This window comes from Rhincodon typus, chromosome 1 (genome assembly GCF_021869965.1).
Source record: "Rhincodon typus isolate 14 chromosome 1, sRhiTyp1.1, whole genome shotgun sequence".
Classification (NCBI taxonomy): domain Eukaryota; kingdom Metazoa; phylum Chordata; class Chondrichthyes; order Orectolobiformes; family Rhincodontidae; genus Rhincodon; species Rhincodon typus.
In genome coordinates, this window is record NC_063332.1 from 173643526 (window position 1) to 173651608 (window position 8083).

General features: G+C 43.5%; 1 protein-coding gene across 1 annotated transcript in view; it reads right to left on the reverse strand.

Moving 5' to 3' along the window:
- Positions 1-8083, reverse strand: part of stpg2 (sperm-tail PG-rich repeat containing 2) — a 311631-nt gene that overhangs the window by 252595 nt on the left and 50953 nt on the right. The window lies entirely within an intron of this gene.

Below are 8083 nucleotides of genomic sequence, written 5' to 3' on the forward strand. Positions count from 1 at the left end.
ATAAAAATTTAGAATTTGCAGTTAGTCTAATGGTGACTATTGTCATAAGGGGACACAACTACCTGCAAGTTCGTGCTTCAGTTGTATAGGAGCTTGATTAGATCTGGAGGATGTAGTTTTGGTTTCCTTATCTCAGGAAGGATATCATTGCTATAGAGGGTGTGCAGTGATGGCACTGTCCCAGGGGGGATGTGATCTCATTGAAAGCTACAACATACTCAGAGGGATAGACAGGGGAGGTGCAGGTAAGTAACTTCCCCTAATTGGGGAATCTAGAACCTGGGGCACAACTTAGCATGTGTTGAGAATCTTTGGAATTCTCTATCCCATTGGAATGCGGAAGCTCAGTTTTGACTATTTTTGAAGTAGAGGTTGATAACCATTTATTCTTTTGATTATCAAAAATCTAAGTGGATAGTGAAGGTTAAAGGCATTGAAGTGTTCGATCAGCTGTGATTGCATTAAATGGCCCATAGGTAAAGGAGTAGACCACTCAGCTTATGTTCCTTTGCAAGTCACATAATATCCTAAATTGGAAATATATTGGGAAATATACTCAATTGTTGCTGGGACAAAATCCTGTGACTTCCAATCTAACAGCTTTGAGAGTGTGCCTACAGCATATGGGCTCAAGAGAGATTTACCAGGTTGCTGCTGAGAATGGAGGGTTTAAGTTATAAAGAAAGGCTGGATTGGCTGGGACTTTTTTCACTGGAGCATAGGAGTTTGAGAGGCGATCTTATAGAAATTTATAAAATAATGAGGGATTTGGATAAAGTTCCCCAGGATGGGGGATTTCAAGACTAGGGGGCACATTTTAAGGAGAGAGATTTAAAAGACATGAGGGGCAAATAATTTACACAGAGGGTAGTTCATCTGTGGAATGAACTTCCTGAGGAAGTGGTGGATGTGGGTACAATTATAACATTTAAAAGACATTTGGATAAGTACATGAATTGGAAAGGTTTGGAGGGATATGGGCCAGGAGCAGGCAGGTGGGACTAGTTTAGTTTGGGATTATGGTCAGCATGGACTGGTTGGACCGAAGGCTCTGTTTCCATGCTATAAAGCTTTATGACTCTGATTGGCAGCAGTTTTCAGATCGGTTGTAAGTTGTAGGTTTATTACAGGGCTAGGAGAGAGAAGTTGCACTCAGACCTCCAAATCCCCACAATCCAAGACAAATCTCCCTCTGAGTGGGTGGAAAACCAACGCTAAAAGACCCTGGAAAAAAAGAACTTATAACTCAGCCAAAAACCTAGGGCTAACTGACTGGCTACCAAACTGAGGTCTGCCATAATCAACAACAACATAAAATCATCACCAGAAACCAATGGCTTTCTTGGTTATGGTTGAGACCTGGTGTGAATTTCTTTCTTCTTGGAGAGTGGCCACAATCACAGGCATTAACCATCCCAGACATTAAATTGATCATTTACATTCTTGTCACAGCATATGGAATGGTTGGGCCTCAATTTCTAGCACGTTCTTTGTTTTTATTTGTTCATCAGATCTGGGCATTGCTGACCAGGTCAGCATTTATTGCCCATTCCTAATTGCCCAGAGGGCAGATAAAGTCAACCACTGTGCTGTGAGTCTGGAGTCACATATAGACCAGACCAGGTAAGGGTGACAGATTTCCTTCTCTAAAGGACATGAGTGAACCAGATGGGTTTTTATGACAATCGACAATGGTTGCGTGGTTGTTAGAATATATAATTTGTTTTTTCCATAAAGGTCCTGAAAAATTTCAAGAAAGCTAAGACCATAACCAAATGATATGCTGGGAAATTCTTCTTTAAGAAAGACAGTCATTTGCAAGATTTTGTGCGAAGGATATCAAATTAATCTGTGATTTTGTGTTTGCTGTTTTCATAATTAACATTGTAATTCCAAATCTGCAACTCAGTGTCACTGAAACAACTGGGGATTGAGGCAAAGCTGCAACACTTAGAAAATATGTTTTGTCATTTTATCTGCAATTATACTGGCATATCGATGACATTGAGATTGGCTTGTAAACAGAGGAGACGGATTTGAAAGGATTTTAGAACAAGGCAAAATAAAATTACGTATTGCATTAAGTCTGCTTCTACAATAACGCAATTAACGTCAAAAATCCAAATGACAAAGACTGGAGTACTTGAAACCTTTTGACTGCTTTTTTAACTCAACTAGACTGCATAAAAAAAGGTTAGAATTTCACTTCTCTAGTCTTTCCAGCAGTGAGAGGGATAATGCATGAAATTTTAAAATTAAATTGAAATTTTCAGGTGTTCATAGTCATACAAAGCTAAATAATCAACTCACTCATATGCATTCTAGATTAGAAACATCAAAACTAGGAGCAGGGATGCCTTGCAACAATTATACAGGGCCTTGGTGAGACCACACCTGGAGAATTGTGTGTAGTTTTGATCTCCTTATCTGAGGAAGGATGTTCTTGCAATAGAGAGGGTGTAACAGAGGCTTACCAGACTGATTCCTGGAACGGCAGAATGGAAGTGATGAGAGAGACTGGATCAGTTAGGACAAAAACAGAAGTTGCTGGAAAAGCTCAGCAGGTCTAGAGCATCTGTGGAAAGAAATCAGATTTAACGTTTTGGGTCCAGTGACCCTTCCTGAGAAGGGTCCTTGGTTGGGACTAGGTTAGAACAGGGCTATACAGGATAAATGCAAGAAAGATATTCCCAATGACCAGGGAGTCCAGAACCAGGAGTCACTGTTTAAGGATATGGGGTTAGGCCATTTAGGACTGAGATGAGGAGAAATTTCTTCACCAAGAGAGTAGTTAACCTGTGGAATTCTCTGCCACAGAAAGTTGTTGAGGCCAAACTTTGAATGTTTTCAAGGCAGAGCTAGATATAGTTCTTAAGGCCAAAGGTATTAAAACTATCAGCTTACAGATATTTAGTCATAGCCTTCATAAACACTCAACAAAGCACCAAATCACACCATTCAGTCCTGCAGCTCCAAGTCAAGGTTTACACTCCACATGACCCTTCTTCCAACTAAAAGATTATTTAATAAGCAAGGCAATGTTTACCCTTACCCCTACCAAATAAACCTTTGAGATTTGATTTGTGGTGAGGGCAGACCTTCAAATATTGCTCTAATATCTAAGGAAGGGTCACTGGACTTGAAACATTAACTCTGTTTCTCTCTCTTCACAGATGCTGCCAGACCTGCTGAGTTTCTCCAGCTATTTCTGTATTTGTTTGATTGCACTAAGTCTTGGAGTTTAACAGTGTTGGTTGCGAAACGTATCTTCTTGTATCACATAATCAGCCTTCTATGTATAGTTCATCAGCTTATGAATCGCCATTTGTGAAACTATCATTGCTACATCCAGTGCAACACCGATGCAACTCATCAGTCAGATTACATCTCATTAAACTGGTTCTTGTAAATTATTTCCAAGTGCAAAGGCCTTATAATTGGAGTGAAACATAAAAGGAAAACACAATCATTCTTTTATCCAATTGTCATGGTTTAATACAGTGCAGATCATAAACTGAAATTGCCACCTATTGAAATATTACCATATTATGGTTGACTTACTTTAATTATACTGGAAAATACACAGCTATTTCATGCTGCCAAAGATTACAACCCTGTGCCAGATTGATTAAAGTTCATCAAATGACAACCAGAAAGATACTTATAGATCCCTGTGCCTTATTTTTCTGTATGACGCTGTGTCAGTTATATAACCTCACATTGACAATTGGCTTTAATGTTAACCCTTTTGGAAAGGGGAATAACATTTTCACAAAATGTCAATCAATTAATCAGATGCCCACAACTCTGGAAAGGGTGCAAAGGAGATTTGCTGCAACCATACCAGGAATGAGGGGCTTGAGTTCTGGAGACACTGGGTTGTTCATCTTGGGCAGAGAAGGTAGTAGGGAGCCTAAACAGAGTTGTCCAAAATCTGATACAGTAGGAACTGCCGATGCTGGAGAATCTGAGATAACACAGTGTGGAGCTGGATGAACACAGCAGGCCAGGCAGCATCAGAGGAGCAAGAAAGTTGACGTTTCAGGTCTGGACCCTTCTTCAGAAAAGTCTGAAGGGTTTCACTAAATTAACTGAAGAGAAACTGTTTCAGTAATCAAAGCATACAGATTTAGGAGCAGAAATTGCTGGAAAAGCTCAGCAGGTCTGGCAGCATCTGTGGAAAGAAATCCGAGTTTACCTTTCAGGTCCAGTGACCCTTCCTCACAAATGATGGTAGCTTGGAAAATGTTGGTTTGAATGCAGATGATAGGGTGGGAGGAGGAGTTAAGGAGTAAATGGTAGGTGGAGATTGAGCCCAATGAGAGAGAAGAACAGTTGGACAGACAAAGGAGTGGATAAGGATCTGGCTAGGAGGGTGAATAGCTGTTAATGGGGACTGTTGGTAGTTAACAATGGGTTGTGTGTAATAGCAAACTATGTGATAACAAGGCCTGGTGTGTGGGGATTGGGGTAAGGACATGGGAGAGCACAGGCCCTTAAGCAGTTGAACTTGATATTGAATCCAGAAGGCTGCAGGGTCCCCAAGAGGAAAATGAGGTGCTGTTCTTCCAGCTTGCGCTGAGTTTCGCTGGAGCACCGCAGCAAGCCTGAGACAGAACCTTGGCCAGGGCTAGGACATTACAGATTTAAGAAATTGGCACAAGAGCCAGACGGAAGAAGAGGAGACTATTTTTAACAAAAATGGAAAGTGCTGGAGAAACGTAGCAGGTCTGGCAACATCTGTAGAGAGAGAAACTGAGTTGATGTTTCAAGTCCAGTTCTGATAAAGGGTCAGACCAAATTTGAAACATTAACTCTGTTTCTCTCTCTGCAGATGCTGCCAGATCTGCAGCAATTTCCTTTTTTCTTTTCAGTTTTCCAGTATCTGCAGTTCTTTGCTTTTATATTAGACAAATTTTGAATTTGTTTTTTAAGCTAAAGCAAAGTCATTACGATCTGAGGCAACAAGGTGCAGGGCTGGATGAACACAGCAGGCCAAGCAGCATCATAGGAGCAGAGAGGCTGACGTTTCGGGCCTAGACCCTTCATCAGAAAAGGGGGAGGGGAAGGGTGTTCTGAAATAAATAGGGAGAGAGTGGGAGGCAGATAGAAGATGGATAGAGGAGAGGATAGGTGGAGAGGAAACAAACAGGTCGAAGAGGTGGGGATGGAGCCAGTAAAGGTGAGTGTAGGTGGGGAGTTAGGAAGGGGATAGGTCAGTCCAGCAGCCCAATGGTATCAATGTGGATTTCACAAGTTTCAAAATCTCCCCTCCCCCTACTGCATCCCAAAACCAGTCCAGCTCGTCCCTGCCTCCCTAACCTGTTCTTCCTCCCACCTATCCCCTCCTCCCACCTCAAGCCACACCTCCATCTCCTACCGACCAACCTCGTCCCGCCCCCTTGACCTGTCCGTCCTCCCTGGACTGACCTATCCCCTTCCTAACTCCCCACCTACACTCACCTTTACTGGCTCCATCCCCGCCTCTTCGACCTGTTTGTTTCCTCTCCACCTATCCTCTCCTCTATCCATCTTCTATCTGCCTCCCACTCTCTCCCTATTTATTTCAGAACACCCTTCCCCTCCCCCTTTTCTGATGAAGGGTCTAGGCCCGAAACGTCAGCCTCTCTGCTCCTATGATGCTGCTTGGCCTGCTGTGTTCATCCAGCCCTGCACCTTGTTGTCTCGGATTCTCCAGCATCTGCAGTTCCTACTATCTCTGATTCATTACGATCTGGAATGTGCTGCCTTTAAAGGCAGAGGAAACACGATCAGCAGAAACTTTATTGAAGAATACTCCCAGAAAAATGCATGAAGAGGAAATAAATGTCGAGTTACAGTGGAACAGGGTGAAGTGAGAGCTCTTTCAAAGGGTTGGAACAGGCACTATGGCCCAAATAGCCTTCTCCTGTGCTGTGTGACTGTATAAAGAGTAGGTTCACTGAGGGTGCCTTTGGTAAATCCAGTAGTCAACATGTAAACTAACCATGTGATTCCCTGGTCGGTGTTATCTTAAGTAGTTCAGCCTGGTAAAGGCAGATACATAAACATCGGTGAAGGATTGTTATCTGATTAAATCACTATGGCCCAGGATAGTGAGATGCATCAGGGCCCAATCGCTGGAGGCCAGGTCTCGAAGGGGCCTATAAGGCCTTAATGTGGGAGAGGGTAGTATTGGACCTATGATGGAGGTGAGCGCGAGGGCCACTGTGCTCCTAGGCGTGTAGGGATGGGGGACGCTGTGCTCTCAGGGGTTGGGGGTGGAGGGGGGAGGTTGCTGCTTTCCTAGGGGGTAGAAGTGTGGGGGGAGATGGTTACTGCACTCCTAGGGGTTGGAGGTGGTGGGGGGGGGGTTGCTGCACTTCTGTGGGGTGGGGGTATGGATTGTGGTCCTAGTGTCTGAGTCAGGAGCAGCCCCTTGTCTGATCCTACCCTTCAAGTGACTGTGACTCCGCAACAATCTAATACACTCAGTGAAAGTTATTTATTTTATTGATTTATTTCCAATCTCGCACTCTGCACCTTTCTCAAGATGATTGAACTAATGGCTGTAGTGTTTCTATCCAAACTAAACAGAGCAATTACAACTCAAAGCAGCAGCTAGGATACTGGTGCTGATACAGGCTGAGAATGATGGTCATAGTTTTGTTTATTTAAGTAGTTGTTTAGTTTCAACATGGAGGTTGGGGGTGGTGGAGTGAGATGGGGTGGTGGGGTGGAGGCGATATTGAGGGTGCAGTGAACTCTTGCTGTGCAAGTCTGCTTTCCATTAATGCATTTACAGTCAGAGCCTTAAGTCAGCTGTAGTTGATGGAGCTGGACCAAAGGCTGCGGGTTCAATATCCTCTCTGGACAAAGCTGACCATGGGGGTACTGCAGCACTGCCAGAGGTACTGCATTTTAGGTGCAGCAAACCGAGACCCTGTTCTGCCCACATAGAAAGAGGTCACATTAGGAGGTCACTGAACTAATCCAGGCCCAGGCAGCAGGCCGTGGATGGGGCTGTAATTGTTAACCGCTTGCCCCTCTTCGACAGCCACGGTCTGGCCTGAGTGTCCTTGGAGATGGAGTGTATGGTGTCCACCAATACCTCCAAGGTATATCAAGAGAGAGGTGGGCCCTGCAGGGGCTGGGACAAAAACAGAAGTTGCTGGAAAAGCTCAGAAGGTCTGACAGCATCTGTAAAGAAAAAGTCAGAGTTAACATTCGTGTCCGGTGACCCTTCCTCAGAACTGCAGGGGCTGCAGCTGGTTCCCTTTCCCTTTCTCTTTTTATTGCAGCACTGACCCCTGTGGGCTGTGTCTATAATGTGTAATTGAGTGATTCGGTAATTAGTGGGTGGATTTATTGGTCAAAACAAAAATGCTGGGTTCTTGTCTAGTAAGGAGTTGCTTTCTAGACAGGGAATGGCTCCAGAAGGGAATTGTGAAAACTGGTGTTTTTGCTAAATGACAGATTTACCCTCGGAAATCGCAGGAAGACTTTTGCTGCCTGTCAAGCACAACTTTGCAGTGTTAAGCTAACCCACCTGTCAGAAACTCGAGAGAATAAACACAGAAAAACACTGGAAAAGCTCAGCAATCTGGCTATGTCTGTGGAGAGAGAAAAAGAGTTAACTTTTCAAGTCTGTTATAACGCTTCCTCAGTTCTAAAGAACAGTTATACCAGACTTCAAACATTAACTCTGTTTTTTTTCTCACTCCACAGACGCTAGACCTGCTGAGTTTCTCCAGCATTCTCTGCACTTGTCTCAGATTTCAACATCTGCAGTATTTTGCCTTTCTTCAAGAAAACTGAGGGCACCAGATGTAATATTAATTTTATCGCCCTAGTAGGTTCACTGAGGGTGCCTTTGGTAAATCCAGTAGTCAACATGTAAACTAACCATGTGATTCCCTGGTCGGTGTTATCTTAAGTAGTTCAGCCTGGTAAAGGCAGATACATAAACATCGGTGAAGGATTGTTATCTGATTAAAGCACTATGGCCCAGGATAGTGAGATGCATCAGGGCCCAATCGCTTTTATTCCTCCTTGAAGCTGAGGGAGATTAATCTCAACAGGGATATAAAAAAAAGTAGAGATA